This window comes from Topomyia yanbarensis, chromosome 1 (assembly GCF_030247195.1).
Source record: "Topomyia yanbarensis strain Yona2022 chromosome 1, ASM3024719v1, whole genome shotgun sequence".
Taxonomy (NCBI): Eukaryota; Metazoa; Arthropoda; class Insecta; order Diptera; family Culicidae; genus Topomyia; species Topomyia yanbarensis.
Genome location: NC_080670.1, coordinates 155261098 through 155282800, shown reverse-complemented (window position 1 = coordinate 155282800; position 21703 = coordinate 155261098). Strand labels below are relative to the sequence as shown.

At 38.0% G+C, this 21703-nt stretch overlaps 1 protein-coding gene across 3 annotated transcripts in view; it reads left to right on the top strand.

Moving 5' to 3' along the window:
- The window catches only part of LOC131678155 (uncharacterized), a 55993-nt gene that overhangs the window by 12820 nt on the left and 21470 nt on the right, over positions 1–21703 (top strand). Inside the window, exon 1 of one of the 3 annotated variants that reach the window (XM_058958216.1) lies at positions 11725–12458. The exons of the other annotated variants lie outside the window; for them this stretch is intronic. The gene's annotated coding sequence lies outside the window, so the exon portion shown is untranslated. Of the gene's footprint in view, positions 1–11724; positions 12459–21703 lie in introns of those variants that run through there. 3 annotated transcript variants of the gene reach the window in all.

Below are 21703 nucleotides of genomic sequence, written 5' to 3'. Positions count from 1 at the left end.
AACAAATTGACACGCTATGCGAATTTATTAACTGGACCGATGGTCGGAATTCTATTGAGGTCGCTGTGACTTTGATGTTCCACAAATACCAACCAGCTCGTCACCGACTGGAATAGCACATTTCACGATACCGCATCAAACGAAATTTGACCGCTTGTCTACGACGGATTGGTTGAATTCCTACAATTTAGAATGTGCCCCGTAAGCGTTGCTGGTCAAATTTCAACCGGACCCTGGCGGAAACAACACTTGAAAATAAGCTTTATTATATCGATTGACAAAACTGTAATAATCAACATGTAAAAAACTCGGTATCACAATTGTTTTAGCTGTTTCGGAAAAGTAAAGTAGGGAGGGGCGATGTAGCCAAAACCGCAAAAAAAACGACTTGCAGAGCTTGATTTGAAAATCTATCGTGAAGTAGGGGAATTATGGTTAAAACCGACACCTTAAGCTTAACACTTTTTCTAAGTTGCCACAAAACCAATAAAATTATAATTTTAATGCACAATTCTTCTTCAGAAAATTCTTAACAAGACTTAATTTTTTCAGCGCTTCAAAAAATTAATTTCATTAAAAATTATTGATTGTAAAACTTGGAAAACAAAGTGATTTTTTGTAGGCCCTGCGGGTAAAACCGACACCCTATAGGGGCAAGATCGACACCCTCTTTAATTTATTTTCTCTCCACTTTATTACAATCTTTATCTTTATTAAAAATTAGATATATGCGTGATTAATAAAGTGTGAGTATGTATCATGCAAATATGTGCTTTTTATTGCTTCATCATGTAGTGAGGGAAGAAAGTTCGAAAGCGTAGTACTATAAATAAGAGTATTTTATGCTATAGGATTATTTATTGATATGAGTATTTCCAAATTATCCTTGCGCACATCATTGCAACCTCCAGTGTCATTTTATTTCGTAAGAGAAGATTTGCAAGCGTTCTATGTTCTGCTAATTGGATTCATTCACTTATAAGTGACACACACACTTCTTAGTAAAACTATCTTTTTCAGATTTGATTTTTCGGACTCTGATCATCAACGATCTATTGGGGTATACATAATATCATTGTCTCATTGTGATAAAGTTCTTCTATGACAAACCAAGAGAACACTAGAAATTCGGTTTGATGAGCTTTTTGCAGAAATAGCAAAAGCTTCGATAGAATCAGATAAGCAAAAATTCCAATTTTTGATTTTTAAAGAGAAATAAACATAATAAAAGTATTTCTGTTTATTTCAGCTATTATTATAGTGTGCTAATAGTGTAATTGAAGTGTCACAAAGATCCCCAGCCTTTTGTAATGAATCGCAAGTAAACACAACCATCTTAACAGTATGTCGGTTTTACCCTAACCAAAGGGTGTCGGTTTTACCCCAACAGCGCAAATTTTTTTATAAAAGCAATTAAAAATATTGAATTTCTCAAACTCGTCTTCAATGCACCTAGTTGATCATAGGAAAGGCCGATAATAATGGGTACTAAAAATGGGGTGATTTGAAAAGCTTTTGTTCGGTTAAAACCTTAAAATCTACCAACGAAATTTTACATCCAGACGAGTATGAACGCTGCTGTCGTATGTTTTGTTTATTTTTATGACATTCGGGCACTAACGTAAATCTAATTTTTCTTCAAATGCTCTACATAAACGTACTAATAATAATGTATCATTATGAAATGAATAAAAATTTGATTTCTAGGAAAAGTTGTGGGGTGTCGGTTTTACCCACAGTGTCGGTTTTTCCCACAATTCCCCTACATGGTACCGTTGGTTACAAAATCATTCTACAACTTTTTTACGTAGTCAGCATACAAAAGTTTACATGGCTGTTTACCTGGGTCGCAATGTTTTCACTCGTCTGCATAATGTAAGGTGGGGTATCTTACTATGTTAGTAACCATCGGATGACGTACAAATTTGAAATACAGGAGTTCTTTATTAAGTTGAAGATAATTTATGAGTATTTATGAGTATAACAAACTACGCTCCCGAACAAAATCAATTGAGAAAAATCGTCTAATTCAGCTATTTAAGCCACGGATATCGCCGTACAGAGCAACAGGCAGTATCGCCGATGCGTATGGAGCAAATTTTGTGCGTTATTATACTTCGCGACTAACATCGTTATCACATGTCACTAGTGTTCCAAGATATATGAGCTTGTCGACAACAGCGTACCTCATCCATTTCAACCCCGGAATCAACACCGTTGGAACAGCTTGATTTAGAAGCGTTAAAAGTATTCAATTTCGTTGGAAAGTCTTGCTCAAGCATTAACTGCAACAGCTTGTTTCATTCCCCAGAATCGTAGGCTACCTTAAAATCCTTGATCCCGGAATTAAAAATATATTTAGGATTTGTCGCCAAGTAAAAATATTGTCTCTTATCGATCAACCACCTCAAAACTCGCTTTGGTATTCGCCGAGTATTGAGCCAACGGGCTCAGTCTATTAAGCAAGCCACATAAAAGTGTCTCTTAAACGGTATTGAGGTCATGATTGATTAAAATTGATCAAAAATAGGAAATTTTACTTACTATTAGTTAGTTCGAAATCGGAAAATTCATTGTGCATATTTTGATTTTCATGATCCTCCATTTTTTAGATATATTCGAAGGTCTAAGATGTACATTTGAATGGTTTATATAATTTTAGTAAATTCACTATGATTCCCAATCATTTACCAATTTATTTCAAGGAAATGCAAGTTTTTTATTCTTTGTAATCTGGAAACTTGAATAGGCCCGCTAGAAATCATTCAATTCAAACAATATTGTAGAAATATAGTAGACTTGGTATAACTTGTGATCCAACGAAATAAAATCACACAAATATAATAGTGTGAAAATGTAAAACAATAAACATGAACGAAACGAAATGCTTCTATTATCTGAGTGATGAATTCCTCAGTGATTTTAATAAACACAGCTTTCGCGTTTCTAACTAACCCTTCCGGCCACTTTGGGCTTCTTCACAGTAGGATTTTCTATTTTTATACCGACATGAAGATTTTGGCTAAACGCCAAAACATGCAAACTGGTCATTTTTGTCCACAAACTCTATTGGGAAACAGACGAATAATCCATCCGTGAAATTGGTATGTGACTAATTATTCAAGATTCAAAGAGGACACACTATATTTGAGATAAATCAGTATTGTTAGCATATTTTGGTAGATACCGGTGGGTAAACCAACGATGGTTGAGGTATGTATTTTAAATAGAATATAATAATATTTTTATTAGCTTCGATGTAAATAAAATTTTCCCGCTGTTGATGTTTTATAGTAAATACGCAGAATACTTATTAGGCTTTAGGAAGGAATGTTCGCGTGCCTCAGAGCTATTTTATTTGCTTAATTTTTTGGGTATTTATGCAAGTCTATATAAAAAACCCTTTAGATTTTCTTATCCTTACCCCAAAAAGTTTTCGACATCTAGACATGATTCGCTAACAGGAGGACATGCTACCTTCTTTTGACACGTTTAAGTGCTGTCTGTTATAAAAACTAAGTAAAAGTTCCACTACCGTAAAATTTCTAAAAAATGAATTTTGTATTGGTCTTTAACGAACAAAATATTAAAAAAAATAGAATTGAGTCTTTTTATGTATGGAAATATTCGATTTTTTAATTCTGCCGCCATGCTTCTTAATTACGTTCCAAATGTGCTGAAAACCTGAAACACGTTTTCCTCGAAACTACTGTTTTTGCGCTGGCTGGAAACAATTTTTTATTGTTTTTAAATTGTCGCAGTACATTCTGTATTCTGAGTTAAATTTTCACTTTATTCAGTGACATATGTAAACTACTATTTTTTTATCTTACTGATTTTCACTAAGCAATATCGTGCTCGTTTAAATTAAATGTTTAGTGGTATAAGTTATATTTTTTATCTAGATATTTAATTATTTTGGATTGATGCAAATTGAAAATTACCAGGATAGAAAATATTTTTTCGCAATTTTACCTGGAATTACCGTTTCTTACACATGAAGCTGAATACAATTCAATTCAATCACAAACACAGAAAATGACAATCAGTACCTATTGTAAATGTTCAACCCCGGGAGATATAGCATTCAATCCTATGGGGCTCGACCTTTTTGCCGCGTGATTGCATTTATGGTGCTCTGCCTATTTCAACACCATTAGGGAGAAAACCTAGCAAAATTTCGCATTGAGGGACACCATTTGCATGATACCGCCGATGCGTTTGACGGAGATATCAATCGCTGTTCCGAATGCGTAATCACCAAGAGGGTGTCATGACGTAATCTTGTCGTAGTCAACACAAAGACGATGTTAATACGCAAATGAACAAAATACGTTCTAAACATGAATGAGAAACACTTTAATTTGCATCACGTTAGAGAAAGTGCCTTCTGCCTACTACATTTCAAGCGATTTTGACGTTGTCAAATTAACCCCCATCTATCGGTGGAAAAACGATGTTCCCCATTGTCAAACCCTGTATGTTGAAATAGGGATGTCAGTTAGCTGGCAATAACAATCGGAATATGATGCATATGGGCTCACCACCCAGCCATCTTCGAAACACAATGTGCGACCAGAAACCCCCATATGATTCACGCTGTTTTATTTTTTTCCATTTGTGCCTCACTTGCGATTCTCTCTCCGATAAACAGCTGACAATAGGATAAATCATATACACCTACTATATTTATGGGCGTCAACCAGCCGCAGGGGCACTTTTGGGGAAAGTCTATTTATTTACTGTCAATCAAATTGCCGATATGTGTCAGTCAATCATTTGCTGGCAACAATGACACCACACACAAAACGACATCTATCTAGGTAGAGTGTGTCTAAGGTCAAGGTAGATGGTAGCTCGCATGCAACGAATAAAACCGTAACCTAGGTAACTAAGCTAAACAGTAGAAGGAAGTAGAGAAAGAAATTGAAACCGGTTTCATACATACCTTTACCTAGGCCACCGTATGTTTTTGCTCTAGCACGGTTCATTGCTGGCAAGTGAAGAGATTGTGTGATGAAAGAAAGGAGCTGGATGAAGTCTGAGTTAAGGGTGGTTTCGTTCAATTCGTTCGCTTATGATTGATTTGATTCCATCAAGATTTGTTTCAGTAACCAATTTGTAATTTTATCGCTGATGTTCTGCTATCTTACTTACAAACACTTTTCGAGAAAAAAAACGAATTTTAAAGTTCTAAAATGAATATCTTGAAAATTATAAACGTAAGAAACCGAATCCAGGCGCAGGGTTCGTGCGGCCCAGACCCTCTCGATGTTTTGTTAAAAAAAATTCAAATTAGTTTCAATTTTAAATCAGTTTCAAATTTATCTGTTTTCATTGTTTGGCGACGTCTATCTGAAGAACTTAACTGTGTTCTTCGCCGTTTTTTTAAAGTGCACACTGTGCTAAATTTAAGGCAATAAAACACTTTTCCTCAAGAGGAGATCTGAATCCGTGCCGCAAAATTGGTTCAACTTCTATATGACAACTGCGTTGTTGCGCTTTTGAACAAGTGAATATTTAAATTAGGACAATACTTGGCGCACAATTGTTAACATAGAAACAGAGTTCAGATATATTTTCCGTGCAAGGCCGTTCGTTGTATTTTGATTTTAAACTGTTTAAAAAATTTCTCTAGAGAGCTTATGGTTGTTTCTCTCGATAAACCATCGGCCAACCGGTGCCAATATTTGTTTTCTCACGAGGAGCGAGTTTTTGAACTTGATGCCAAAAACCATGTACCGCTTAAAAGTTTCAAAAATTTTACTTTCAACATTATTTATGTGATTAGAAATTTTCCACTTAAACTTCAGCGCACGCTTTATCCAACCAGGGGGTGTTTGAAACTATAGATCTTTTGGGACGAATTTGTCTTTGTGTTAATATCATGTGTAATGACTACGCTATTATCATGAGATTTAAAATGAAAACAAAAATCAATAGTTTTGTTTTTAGCAAAAAACAAGACAGGGATATCTATATTTACATCAATATTGTTCTCCGAAAAGTTTTCTTCTAAAAATCATTACTGAAGAAGGGGCAAGATTGTTTTAGAAATGATGCATAGAGTGGCGTCAAAGTGATAGTAAAATTTAATCAGCATTTTTTAATTAACTGCATACATCAGAAAAAAAAATTAAAATCTAATATTCCTGTTTCAATTTGAATCAACCAATCATTATGACACCATAAAAATAGGAAAATGCTATAATGTAAAAAAGCGGCGAACTCGAAAAGATTTAGAAACTGGAAATCAAAGTGTAGTTACGCGAAAATGTTAGCTAAAAATTCGTTATATTAGTTATAATTGAAAAATGATACTTAATTTTAACAGCCCACATGTTTCTGAAATCTTAATTAACACAATCGATGTGATTTCTGTACATATCCGTTTTAAATCTTTATTCCATTTCCGGGAGAATAATCAAAACATTTAAATAGTAAAATATTTCAAAATGCCTTTAATTCGAAAAATTTCAATCATCGTTTTGTTTCTCGTTTCTCGAAAATGTTTCGTTCAAATTTTTGACCTGAAAGATTCGTTCGTTTCGTTAGAACATTTTTATTAATCACCATAAAAATGGATAACATCACTGGACCATCTATTTTCGGTTCAAAATAATACTGACCCGGTCGGAACCATCAATTATATTTTCTAAGTTCGATCTTCGGCCGCATTTTCCTCTATTGCGAAATGGGCACCGAAGTCGACGATCTCTTCCAAGTTCTCTGCTGAACATAGCTTAACCCTAGCTTTACTACAAAATCTATAAAATATAGAAAAAGATATACTATATTGAGATTTTCATATAAATTTCGAGAAAAATAAATAAATAAATCATACAAATTTTAAATAAAATTTTTCCGGTTTCACAAAGAAAATTTGTTTGAACTTGGTAGAAATAATCCCAGTCAAATCTCGCTGGAATATTATTCTGAATTCCGGTTTCTTTCTGTTCGATTCTTTGCCTCCGGCTTTATTACAACGTTTTATACAACACACCTGCGAAGAGAGCAGCTGAGAGAATCTCTTTTGTTTACTTTCTCTTCTGACTTCTGTCGCGTTAACATTTTGCTCTTTAACTCTTTGCGTAATACGTAATCTCGAGTACTTTTTCAAATGGACGTAAGTAACAATGAGAGATTCTCTTTGAGGTCTTTCTCTTCTGTTCATTACTCGGTCATTTCAACATTTACTACTCTACTCCTTGCATAGTATTGTAGTAAAAACCGTCGGCTTTCTATATGTACTGGAAAATTAGTACAAAGTGTTGTAATGACGTCGTAATAAACGAAAGAGAAAGTAAACAAAGAGAGGCTCTCAATGTTACTTACGTCCATTTGAAAAAGTACTCGAGAAATCGTCGCTTTTCTATTTTTACTGAAAACATAGTGGAAAGTTTAACAGTGACGTCGTAACAATCAAAAGAGATAGTAAACAAAGAGATGCTTTCAATGTTACTTAGGTTCTATTGGAAATTTCCCCCACGTTTCATTATTCCTCTCTCAACTAATCAGTCTTTAATGTGCTTGTAATAAAGAAATGTAAACTTGAGAATCGTTTTGATCGTGAACCGCAAATGGGTCTAAATAACAAATGTAAACAAACGGAGATTTGATTAATATCTTAAAGAGGAGTAAAAATACTTCATAATAAACGTAAAAACTCATTTATAAATGTTTCATACTACAGGTAAATCAATTAAAAACAAAAGGGCGGATCCGACTTTGAACTGTAAACAAACCACCAGGCGGGCTACTCCTCTGCATTTTTAACCGTTATGTGTCCGACGCGGTACCCGGGTACCTTTTTAGGTTTCAATTAATAAAATTCTCATGTTTTATCCATAGCTGGAAATTGAAACTTTGTGACATCCTAGAACTTCACTAAGTTAAGCTTTTCGGTTAATAATATTGTTGATATAGTAAGAGGGGGAGTGAGGAGGGGTTCCTGAATTTTTTTTACTACGTAACAGGCCGACGTAGGTACCCGGGTACCCACAAAACTGTAATGCCAATAACCAAGGTAATTTTTAACCGATTTTGATACTTTTAAGTGTTTTGGATTCAGGAACTCATCCCCTTTTAGACTGGGTGAATATGGTTACTTGATTCGGTTCCCGGGATTCCGGATTTTCGGAAGCTTGTTCCGGTGTTGGGATACTGTTTGTGAATTTCAATGAAATACTAGCAATATGGGTATCAAAATTCTTGGCATTGCATCAGTAGGCTGTATCTCGCGGTTTTGGAACCATTTGGTGATTTGACCCCGGAACGGACATTCCGGAGCAGGTTCCCGTGGGGCCGTGAGCAGCCATTCCATTCCAATTCCACTTTTCAAATTGCCATAGGGTCCCGTAACAATAAATAACACAGTTTCGAGACAATTTGAAGAGTTTTGAAACTCATACTGCTAGGACATTATTAAAATTTACAAATCATACCCTAGTACTGGAACACCTCTAGAAAATCCGGATGACCAAGAACCAGATCCGCTCATCCGGTTCTATTTTACAGAATCAAAAAGTGAACGAGTTTCTGAATCCAAAACATCTAAAAGTGTCCAAATCGGTTAAAGCCATAGTTATAACCATTTCAATTTGTGGGTACCCGGGTACCCTCGTTGGCCTGTTAAAGCTGTTTTTTTTGTTGGACACATAACTGTTAAGGCAGTGCATAGGGGCGAAATTGACAGCATCATTGGTTGCAAGGCCCGTAAACAGAATCGCCCCAAACAAAAACCAAATACTTGTTACGCCCGGGAGAATAATAAATTTTCCCCTCGGGCGAGTACAGCGAGCAACCACATTTGATTTTTGTTCTCTGGCGACCCTGCAGGGCGAAATTGCAAGTCGTCGAAACAAGAGGGCGACTCGAAAATGGCCTAATCAACATTTCATAATAACACTTAGCGAAATATTTTTTTTTCAATTTGATCAACGAAAACGTTATAAAACAATTATAGTTATGCTATAATAATAATATAAAACAATTTAGTTATGCTTCTGAAAACTAGTATTGTTTTAAAGTGTTTACATTTAATACATTTGAAAGCGCAGTATGCAAACACCGTTAAAATACGATTTAATTTTCCGAAGCGAATTTCCAAAGCTATTTTCTCGATTCGATATCATTGCGACTTCGGCCCTTTGGTCGGTTTACGGTCGATATCTATGATAATCGTTGCTTTCCCGGTCGAAAAAAATGCGGACGAACATGGTCAGGCGATTTAAAAAGTTTGACGTTTGACTCAACTCGCCTGTGCTAATGGCCCCTAGGAACAAATGTAATTTGCGGATGCGATTTAAAGGCAATTTCAATACTTAGACAAATTTTCAGGCGGCTGAAATGGACTTGGTTATTTTTGCGTTTTTCCAACATGGCGGTTCATGCTTAAAATTGTTTTTTAACAATTGGCATGTTCTCGCATGAATTTTGTTTGTTTCGTGCATTTCATTAAGCCAACGAATGTGGGAAATTGTGAAATCATGTGTAAGTATAGTAGAACAAAATCTTTGAGCTAAATTCCTAATGAACTTCAGATTGTGGTAAGTTTTGGTGTGCAATATCATATTCACCATTAATTCTTCATATAGTTTGGTGGTGTTTATGTGAGTAGATAATGAATCCGAAAATAAGTATTATTTGTAATTTTCAAATAAGGCTACTAAAAGCGACTAAAAAGCGCGTTCCGTGGGCGATTTGGGAGCGATTTAAAGGCAAGTAGGGCGGCAAAAAATGACGGCGGCAAATGTTGCATTTTAAATAGCCCCCAAATTGCCAGCAACTATCTGGCAAATTGAAGGGCTATTTGCGCATCCGAGTTGGCAAATTGCCCCCCGTTAGCCAGCAATTAGCCCTTTTTGACTAGGAAGCGCGATATTTCCCTATTAATTTTCCAAAAGGGTTAATAGATTTGTAAACAAACTTACATTTTGCTGATTTTTCTTAATTTTTATAATTTCAATGCAGAAAACATTTGAAATTGCTTCTATGAAGGTTAAAGATTAACGTATATTTTTCAAGAAATTTTACTGCAGCGAAAAAATGAACAAAACAAGTTTGTTTACAAATATCTCTTTAATCCTTTGAAGAAATAATATGGATTTCTCCTCTCACTTGTTTCGAATGAAAATAAACAAACATTAGGTAATGTTGCTGTTTTCTCAGGTAAGCAGGTTCGGTCACGTACTACAAAGCCTAGAGTTAGCTGTGCGATCGTTTCCAGATTCGAGACAGATGAAATATGTGCGCATTTTCCCAAAACAATTCTTTTGGAAATAAGTTGGTCTAAAATTACACCACTAGTATGACTATGAATTTACGATTCATAATAGGTTTAATACTTTCTATTTGAGGGATATTGTTTGAAATCGCACATTTGGCTTAACGGTATATGATTCCCGTGTTGTTTCCGTCATCTTTGCGCATTCGGACAAAACAAATCCAATCCGTCTCCCCGGTTAATGTGTAAAATTTTACTGGTAGAATGGTTTATTTTTGCAAAAGTATAGCTTCTACAAGCTTTGCAACATGCGAAAAGTGCTGTGAACATGCTATACCTAGATATGCCGGCATGTATAGATTACAAATTCGCATGTGCTTGATGTTTGTTCGATCGTAGTCGTAAACATATGGTTTCGAAGCACAGTGTGTTCGATTATTTACTCCTTTCACCAGCCGATTAGTATGTGTTTGGTTGCTAGGGTGGTGCTTCTGGTTCCAATCACGTCTGTCTTTCACGTAATTCGTAAGTTGGTTTTTAATCGTAAGTGTGTCGGTACCAGCATTTCGAGATGTCTACGAGCAAACCCTATGATGTTTAGGATGCTTATACAATATCGTAATAATATATTATAAAAAATGTCGAACAGAATCTTTACCTGAAAGTTGGATGGAATGTAAGACAGGTGTTGAGCGATACATAAATTATCGATATTTTGAATTGCATCGCATCATGTCAATATGTGTTTTACATGTGCATGCAATGAACACCAATTTAACGAAAATGTTTATTATTTCCCGAGATCGTTTCTTAACGAATTTTGTAGTGAGTGCTATGAGCAGAATCCACATTGAACCTGAAGAGCGATTGAACACTGATTCTAATACCCGATTATATTTACCTTAAACCGTATGATTGTTACAAAAATATTTAGTTGAACAATCTTTTGATTTTAAATGAAAAATTTAAAAATATAAGTCGTATCTTTTTATTTTGCAATTGATATTTTGTATGTTTACATTTACTTTATCATTTGAGTATCGCTAGTAAACATGAATATGTGAATTGCGAATATACAAAAAATGGACAATAACACGGGATTTAGAACACGAAATCAATGACTGATTCCCAGTACCGTATTTATCGCAAAAGCACATAAATAATTTTGTTGTTGTTTTCAAAATCCACGACACTAAAAACTACGTTGAAAACTGTTTCAAAAGCGACAGGATATAAACGCGCGTAGTAGAATGCATTAATTGGCCAGCGAAAGAGGATGGAATTGAATTCCCTCCGCATCCACCCTACAGCGCCCTACACATACCCGTACACGTTCGTTAGTTTTTGGCAACAGCTGATACATCGATTCGGTGCTGACTATTTTGCTGGCCATCGTACCGTATCATCGGTTAGGCCGGTTTCGTCTGGTTTGGCAACCCCACTCGGCGTGGCAGAAGCGGCAGCCGACCTGCTGACGATGTGACGACGCGGGCTTTGTTGCGTTCGCGACCGAGCGTCGTCAGTGTGCTCGCAACACCCACAAGGCGCGGTGGCGGTTGGCCACTTTTCGGTCCGTTCTGGCAGGGTCAGTAGTTTATAATTCAGTATGTTCTTGTTTGTTCAGTGTGATATCCGTTTTACAACTGTACAGTGTACAATATAAGGCGCTGATAGGAATCGACCTTATTATTATCGTGTTGGTTGGTTTGTTTACCCAATCCGATTTGGCGGTTTTGAAGGGTGATAAGAGTGTGACACGAGCCTATCGAGTGAACGTGCGGGAAATGCAGGGTGGTGTCACCTATTTCAGTCTGTGGTTGTATCATACTTTCCCTCATACCAAGGACGGTTTGAATAAAAAATGAGCCTCGTGAGCTGTGAGCTCTGGATGACGTGTCTGCAGAGCAAAGTTGCAAGAATTACTCCGTTGCTGGGTCGTCATATCAATCGATAGTGTAATAATAATCAATAGCAGGCATCGAAGGTGATGGTGACAGTGATGAAATACATTTGACGATCGAATTATTACGGCGGTGCTGCGAGAATTGCGCTAGAAGTTGGAAGAGTAAGTGTACAGAAGAGATCGCGTTTCGAGAGACCGGGAGAACTCTGTGTGGAAGTATAACCAGGTATGTCTGGCTGAAGACGACAGCTGAGTTTAGTTAGGTGCGCGCAGTGAAGCGAAGTTGGATTTGGTGGGTGCGCGAATAGCGATCGTAGCAGAATTAAACAAGTGAGTGATTTACTATAGGTATTTCGCAAAGTAAAACGTATTTTGATTTCTGTGGCAGCTGTCTAGACATGAATATCTGGGTTATACATATTTTAAAGTAGCTGTTTAGATAAATATAAGTTTTAATGCTCGGATGCTTTGCTTAGAACGTAATTGCTTGGTGGAATTCGCGAATTGCCTGGTTTTCTGTTTTCGATGATGTTCTATATCATAAAGATTTTTTAATTGCGTGTCAAATATAGCACTTCCTTTGAATAGAGTCTTCTCGGCAGCCTGTTGGTGGTTCGAAGTCCAAACACGTTGTATCCTTTCATAGAAAGTGACTAACCTTTCGCCAGTTGTGTATGAGAAAAACAAAGCGATGCCGCATGTTAATGTCGAAGCAAGGCCACAACCGGCATCTGATTGATGACGTAATTCCTCAGTCCGTTGTTTGCTGCGTGTGTTCTACGACGAATCGTGTGAGCGTGCGTATAAAAAAATGAATGCCCATTGACTAGTAAAATACTTTCTAGGGTGTTACCCCTATCTGCAATATGAACGAATTTGTTATGAGTATTTTTGCTAATTATTTTGTATCCTATATAGTGAAGCTTTAAGATAAAGACACTACATCAATTGTGTATAAATGCAACAACAATGTATATTATTTTTATCTAAAATGCACATTTAGTAATATTTTATAGTATAATTACTCAACCGTGCATTTTACGACAAAAGTTTCGAAACTGCCACGAAACGAGGTGTATGCCTTTTTAGAGTTATCACTATTTATTAATCACATTACGTCGTAACCCTTTTGCTTGCTGACTAGTTTGAGTATGTTTTTTGTTTACATTATATTTATAATTCAATTTATTGGGTGGTCAGCTACAACTAGTGACTTTTGCTATGGGGATATTTTCGCATACGAAGAGGAATCCATTGCTTTAGAGTTGTCATCGTCATATTAATTCATTGATTTTTTTTAAATGTTTAAAAATAGGATGAGTGCGAGTAGAGGTGTGCGCCACGCCGCCGCCGCGCCGACGATTACATGTAAAAATAGTAGGCACATCGGCGTGACGCCGGCGCGCCGCCGATTTTTACCTGAAATCGGCGGCGCGGCGCACCCCTCTAGGTGCGAGCAGTTTCCGGGACAACATGTTTCCGTTTAAGCGAGTATAAAAGAAAAGTTATCAAAAATGGGCAACCTTCTTCTCCGACTTTGAAGGGAGGTATCAGTATCGCTACATATTGTGTAGAGGAGTAGTTTTTAAAATGGTTAATATTTGAGTTTAAATTTCTCTAAAGTTATGTAATTTATATGACGAAGGGCTTAAATAAGAAAATTTTGTTTTACTTATGTTATAACGATATTTAATTAACAAGAGCAGGGATGCCAAAGGTATCGGTAAACTACAATTTTCGGTATATTTACATTTGCACAAGCTGTACAGCCTGCTACAGCGACACATCACTACAGCTCTTGCCAGAACGGTAGCCAAACCGAGTACATTTTCCCGTAGAGCAGTACAATACATTTTTGTTTTGCTGCTGTAGTCCGACTGCTCGGTGAGAGTGTGGCGTAGTAAAGTTTGTTCTCTCGCTTTGTACACTTTTCTCTGCGTAGTCAAAGGGAGAGGCCCGCACACGAAAGCGTTAATGTCGGTCGAGGGGTAAACGAACCGCATTCATTGTCTTCGTTTGTGATTAAAAATATTGAATAGATTAAAAATATTAAAAAGTGTAAAATAAGGAAAGAGAAGCTGTGCCGCTCGCGTCTGGTGGGTGTACTGGGGGCAGTATTTTTTGTAATGTTACTGCTTTGCTTACAGACTGCCGTACAGCGCTGGGCGTCCTGCAATAGCGAACGACAGCAGCGCCGAAAGAGAAATGAGAATGTAGGCAGAAAAATTGCAGCCGCAGAAAACGTAGGCATTTTGCATCCCTGAACAAGAGACTGGAAGGTGTGAAATATTTTTCAATATGAAGAGCCATAGTACTCAAGGAAGAGCAAGAAGTTTATGGAAGAAAGTTTAGAAACGCGTGGAATAGAGTCATATGAGCAAGCTTGGAGTTTTCCGGCGACTTAACCTTTTTCTACACGCAGGAGTCAGGATAATTTGGCATTAAATTTTAGAGTTAGAGGATAAAGACAAACAGCACCAATTTGCACCAATTAGGCACTAAATTCAAACAGTTGCAAATTTCGAAACACATAAATCTAACTTTATTGAAACATTATACCTAAACGTTTTGGTTTTGGAAGTAAACTTTCCATAGTTACGTTTTCGTTTTCTCATCAGCAATCTAGGGTTACCACAGCTGCTTTCCGAGACTTCACTATAGGAATGAACTAGTTGATTTAGTGGATATAGTGTCTAACGGGTATCAATTTGGTGCTAGCTACTGATGAGACCAATTAGAAATAGGTTCGGTTGAGTGCAATTGTGTACAAATTGGTTTGATCTATTTTTCCGTCTGTATGAGTCAATTTTGCATTGTATTGCAGTCAAACAGGCTGGATATCTCAGTTGGACCACTTCAAATAAAAGTAAAAACTTTTGAAAAGTTCTATCTCACCTGACGCATTCCCCAGGCATTGGTTATTTTGACCACTATATTTTTTGGACAAAATATATTTGTAACTTCAATTACTCAATTACAAAATTACTAGGTACTAAATCGCTGTTCGTTCTTCTATAGATAAATATTAAACAGTAAATCGAATACAGATGTAATTTAAGCCGCATGACGGCTGTTCGGCCATCTATGGGAGCTGTCCATCAATGTCAGCTTCTTTCTCCGAACAGCCTAGATAAGCCGTGTAGTGTCGGTAGTGGTTGTTTCAACCGGCTAAGAATTACACTACGGACTACCTGTTCCGGTGGTAACACCAAACAGGGAACCCCAATTCCATAGTGTCATGCGACCCGTGCTATGGGTAAAATTGTTGAGGGGGTTTAAAATATTCTCAATGGCGAACGGAGCCTGGGAAGAGCCGGGCGAACTCCCCAGTAACTGGCTGTGGTCCACTAGGAGGTTGATAACTCTATTATCTTTCTCCGGACAAAACCAGCCTAGAAGTCGCGTGGCATCCGGCGGGTTGAAGTATGTCAGTTATGGAAATAACTGTCAAATTCATTCCCAAAGGTGGCCGCGTCACTTATGAGGAGGCAGAGAGCTTTAGACAGATCAGTCTGACCTCCTTCCTTCTCAAATCAGTGGAACGTTTAATCGACCACTACATTCGGGATGGTAGCTTGGGCGAGCACCCGCTGCATGCAATGCAACATGGATATCAGCGGGGGAAGTCTACTACCACCCTATTACACAATGTTGTCTACAACATTGAAAAAGCTTTTTCACAAAAGCAATCAAGTTTAGGAGTTTTTCTCAATATTGAAGGTGCTTTTGACAACGTGTCTTTCGAATCCATTTTGGAAGCAGCACGAGATCATGGAGTACCTTCATATATCACGAACTGGATACACACAATGCTTAGCAACCGACATCTGTGCTCATCGTTAAGACAAGTAAAGATGAGGAAACTGAGTGTCTGCGGATGTCCTCAAGGTGGTGTGCTTTCACCACTTCTATGGAACCTTGTCGCCGATAGCTTGTTGAGAAAACTAAATGAGCTTGGGTTTCCGACGTATGGTTTCGCCGATGATTATCATATAATGATCACCGATATTTGCATTAACACACTTTTTGATTTGATGCAACAAGCCTTATGTGTTGTTGAGCAGTGGTGTCTTCATGTTGGACTATCAGTTAATCCAAATAAAAACTCAATGGTGCTTTTCACGCAACGAAGGATTACAACCGGAGCTCGTCCATTGCAATTTTTTGACTCTGAAATTATTGTCGAAGATCCAGTTAAGTACGTTGGGGTAATTCTCGACTCAAAACTTAATTGGACAGCTCACATCGATTTCAGGATCAAGAAAGCTTGCATGGCCTTTGGCCAATGTAGACGGGATTTAGGCAAATCCTGGGGACTCAAACCCAAGTATATTCAGTGGATCTACACAACAATTGTTAGACCAATACTGCCATACGGGTGCCTTGTTTGGTGGCAGAAGGGAGGAGTCACGACAATCCAATCAAAGTTAAACCATCTTCAGAGGATGGTCTTGATGGCGATGACTGGTGCGTTCTCGACAACACTTACTGCTGCTCTCGAGGCACTCTTGAACATAAAACCACTACATGTGTTTCTGAAACAAGAAGCACTTTCTTGTGCATACCGTCTTAAGGTTACTGGGCTCTGGAACAGCAACCCAATAGATCGTGTAACTAGCCACACAAGACTGTGGCCCCAAATGGTTACTTGGGATGAATATACACATGCTCCCAGTGACCTTACACTCACATGTAGTTTTCCTACTAAAACTTTCAATGTGAGAATTCCTCTTCGTGAGGAATGGCTGTCTGGCTGGATGGAGCGACAACTTGAAGAATACGTAGTTTGTTATACGGACGGTTCTTTGTTGGAGGGCCGTGCCGGTGCTGGTGTCTATTGTCATGAGATGAGATTAAACCAATCTCATTCGCTTGGTAGATACTGTACCGTATTCCAAGCAGAAATCTTTGCGATTCTGTGTGGCGTACAATCCGCACTTCAACAGGGAATTTGCGGTAAAAGAAACTATTTTTGCTCTGACAGTCAGGCTGCCCTGAAAGCACTTAGTTCGGCAGATTCGAGATCGAAATTAGTAATCGCATGTCGAACTCAAATCGAAGAACTTAGCATTTCAAATGCTATCTACCTTCTATGGGTACCCGGTCATTCCGGTATTACTGGAAATGAATGGGCGGACGAATTGGCTAGAGCTGGCGCTGCGACTGATTTCGTTGGTCCAGAACTAGGGTTGGGAAAACCGGAGGATTTTAAAAAACCGGTATTTTCGGTATTGGAAATGAAAAAACCGGTAAAAACCGGTATTTAAAAAAAATTACAAACTGTGTTAACAAAATAATCGCTTAACATACACATACACATTGGGCATTTGATCAATTAACAGAGAACATGAATTGCTTTCAAAGTGCTCCAATATCGAAAAAGCTTTATGAATGTTGATTTGATTACTCTTATGGTATTGTGAATCTTTTCTAAAGTCCAGGGTAGGGAATAGCGTAATTGGTAAATCGATTGCCTCACCTAGGTTCGATTCTCAATCCCGCTAATAGGGTTAGAAATTTTTCCAGATATTTTTCTAATTCGAAAAGAGAGCCGTACGACCCTAAGGTAAAAACCTCTGTAATCAAAATAAAAAATGACAGCAGCTGGTCTCTGCATCATAGTATGCAAAGTACCGTCGCTTATTAATCCAAAAAGTACACTGGTTAGCTAGATGCAGTTGGCGTTCCGAGATTTGAAAAACAAATATATGGAAAATCAGACCTTAAGATACTGTTTTCTGGATATCCAAATACTCGGACGTGAAGGTGATGTTCACCAGAAAGTGGAACGGGTTTCAGCCTGTCGAAAACGAAAACGCTATAGGACAGGTAGATCAAGGTCAGATTTCTCACTGGTATCCAAAACTTCGAATACTCATACTGAAACCGCTTCAGTATAAATTCCGCCTTGTCTTGAAAACCAGTGCTTTGTAACAATTTTCTTTTAATTTCATTCCAACGTACCCCGCGGCAGTATTGCTGATGAAAACCGTAGAATCTATTGTCAGAGTTCTATGATAGGTATGTGCGTTATAGATTTGCAGTAGAGTGAATAAATTTAATACAAATACATGCTCCATATGTGAGAATATGGAGTTGATTGATTTTGTCTTGCAGATTTACCTGTTCCTCCATAGTTTGATAAGTTTTATTTGACATGTGGGTTTTTTCGGGTTGTTTAATTAAGCTGTAGCCCACTGCTTACCTAAGCACTATTCCCCTGGTTATATCATTATTAAAGAGTCCCGAAACAGGCAAACCAACTGTGCATAAGACCTAATTTGAAAACACTAGCAAGTGAAAATCTTTTAACAAGTTTTATAGCTGTGCAACAATAAAAACCTCTTATTAAATAGTTCTTCCTAACAAATTACCGAAAATACCGGTTTTTCATTCTTATAAAACCGGTATTCCGGTATAGGATATGTGGACGGTTTTACCGGTTTTCGGTAACGGTAAAACCGGTACTCCCAACCCTATCCAGAACCAGTTCTACCACTGTTAATAAGTTGGATAAAGCACAAGATTCGCTCTTGGGCTGCATTCGAACATGCCAACCATTGGCGTAGCTTGCAAACTTGCGTTCAAACAAAGGCTTTTCTGCCGGATGTGAGTCCGAAAATGTCAAGAAATTTGTTGCATTTTTCCAAGCACAACTGCAGTATTCTGGTCAGGGCACTGACTGGACATTGCAAACTCAATTATCACATGGCTACTATTCAGCGCGCTGAGTATTATTCATGTGATCTTTTGTGAATCCGATTACGGAACATCATATCATTTGATATGCAATTGCCCTGTATTAATGCAATTGCGCATCCGGATTTTTGGTTCTCCATACATAGATGAACCTATGTACAGAGAGCTGAAATTTAAGGATATGCTTTTGTTCCTAACCCAGTGTGGTAAAGAGCTATAGTTTTTTAGCCGTATTTGAATGACAATATCTCTTCGGGGGTGTTGTCGTTCTGTTATCTCAATATCCCCTCGAGGGTGTTGATATATCCGCTCACTGTTTGAGTAGAGGTTCTAAATCCCTCCGGGGGTTGGAAGTTTTATTCCTGCTGTTGTAGCACCTTCAGATCGTTCAGCATCACTCCGGGGGTGCAGAATGCTCTGTTTTAATTGTTATGTGTCGTTGTTTTCCTTACCCCTAACCTTACCACTTCCCCAATCCTTCCCATCAGGAAAATGATGAAAAGACGATTCTTGGCAAGGCACAAATCTCCGATCAACATGGGGAACGTGCCATTTGAGCCAGACGCTACTGATTCCTGATTCCTGATAAGCCGCAAACTAATTGTATAGGTACATTGAGAAGGGAAACTAATCCGAGATTCGCTTATGAAACTCGCCGCTTGTTGTAGGTGCTTTAAATTTAAATTCATTATCATTCTAATCAGGCTTGTTATTTGGTCATACAATGTGCACAAAGAGCGAAATACTCCGATGAAAAATAGAGCAGCACAAAAATACTGTGATGTGCAAAACGACCGTTCAAAGAGAAACTTGAAAACGAAAAAGATAAAGATCTGTGTATCAAGAGCTGCACAGTTTCGCGCAAAGAGTCACCTCGAAGAGCAATTTTTTGTGCCTCCCCTCACTGGCACGCAGGTAGGAAGGCGAATCAAACTACAATTCAGATAACGATTGATCGGAATAACGTTTTAAACATATTATTTGGTTGCCTTCCCTGCTTCCGTGCTCGTGGGACCAAGATTCACACAAAAGAGCCTCTTTATTTCTACTCTTCGATGTGTGCAGCCATGGAGTAGAATGCACGCAGGCGAGCAACGCACATCGGATTGAAGCGTTTTATTGTGAAAGAGAAGAGCGGTGGTTCGCATGAAAAGTGCAAAAGCGTTTTTTTATTCTTCTCTTCATTTGCTCTGAGGTGCATTACATCCCTGATTCTAATTATGTTCGACCAAATAGTTTTGGAATATTATAGTTTCAGTACAACGCGAGTTGCTGACATCAAACTTATAAACCTTGCTGATCGGTATTTTTAAACATGCTCTTATATTAAAATGTTTCATCAGGCTTAAAATATGGCCCCATTAAAGTATACTGTGTGGTGATAATAGTTTCCAATTCGTAACTTGCGAGTTTGCAACTACACGCTTCCAAGGAATTAGAGAGTTTGACTGCACAGATAACTGAACAAATGAAATCAATCTCTAAAATTTCCACAATTTTTTAAGGCGACCCAATCATTACATTTACTTTATGTGAGCATGTTATCGTTTCAAATTGGAGCTCCCATCCCAAACTGCCTATACAAACTGCATGTCGCTCATAAGGGCCTTGTGTACATATAATTCTAAGTGTCCAGTGTGGATTGGAGATCCGGCGACCAACAACAACAACTTTACTATAGTGATTTTTCGTTTACTTATACCTGATTCCCGTTATTGCGCAATACATTTCTGGAAACTGGAGATCTTTTGGTTCTCGTCAGGTTTCATCTCTATGCTAGATATATTCTTTATCAAAATTTTGCATAGCATAGCAACATGTTTAAGGGGGTCAGGTATTTGGGACCACAAATGGAACTCAAAAAGTGCTTTGCCCGCTAGTTTAAATCATTTTGAAGTTTTCCCATACAACCGCGAGCCACTCTAATGGATATCTTCTGACGATTGAATCTCCAAGTGACTTGGATGAGGTCGTGGATAAAACAAGCTCACTGATAGTAGCAGCATACCAAGAGGCTTCTCCGCTTCGAGTTATGCGTGCTTCTAAAAGAACACCTTGATGGAATACCGAACTTGTTCGACCCAAAAAGTTATGTAGAAGAGTTTGGAATCGCAGCGCTTCCCTGCCGGAGGCATTTAAGTTGGCTCGTAAAGGTCGGAGGTATTTAAGTTAGCTCGTAAAGCACACAGAAATACCCTTCGATCCTCTGAGCTTGTGGTTGGAAAAGCCTCTGCACAAAGTCTCAACGAGAGTAGTAGATTAAATAAGTTACTTTCGAAATCGAAAGACTTTCATGTCAGTTCAATTAGAACTGCTGATGGTGAATACTCGTCTGACGAAGATGTAGTACTCAACTGTCTTTTTTAAACACACTTTCCAGGCTGTACGGAGTCACAACTGACGACTGCCTCTGAGTTCTTTTCAGGTTGTTCTGATTCTTGGGCATTTGCTCGTAGAATTGTGGCAACCGAATCGATCAAATGGGCGATCAAACGTTTTGCTCCGTATAAGTCTCCGGGAAAGGATGGAATCATTCCCGTTCTACTACAACAAGAATATGAACACTATAAGCATATTTTGAAAAAGGTTCTTACTTGTAGTCTCTCAACAGGATACATTCCATTAGCGTGGCGGGAAATAACTGTCTAACTCATTCCCAAAGGTGGCCGCGTCACTTATGAGGAGGCAAAGAGCTTTAGACCGATTAGTCTGAGCTCCTTCCTTCTCAAATCAGTGGAACGTTTAATACACCACTACATTCGGGTTGTTAGCTTGGGCGAGCACCGCTGCATGCAATGCAACATGCATATCAGCGGGGGAAGTCTACTACCACCCTGTTACACAATGTTGTTTACAACATTGAAAAAGCTTTTTCA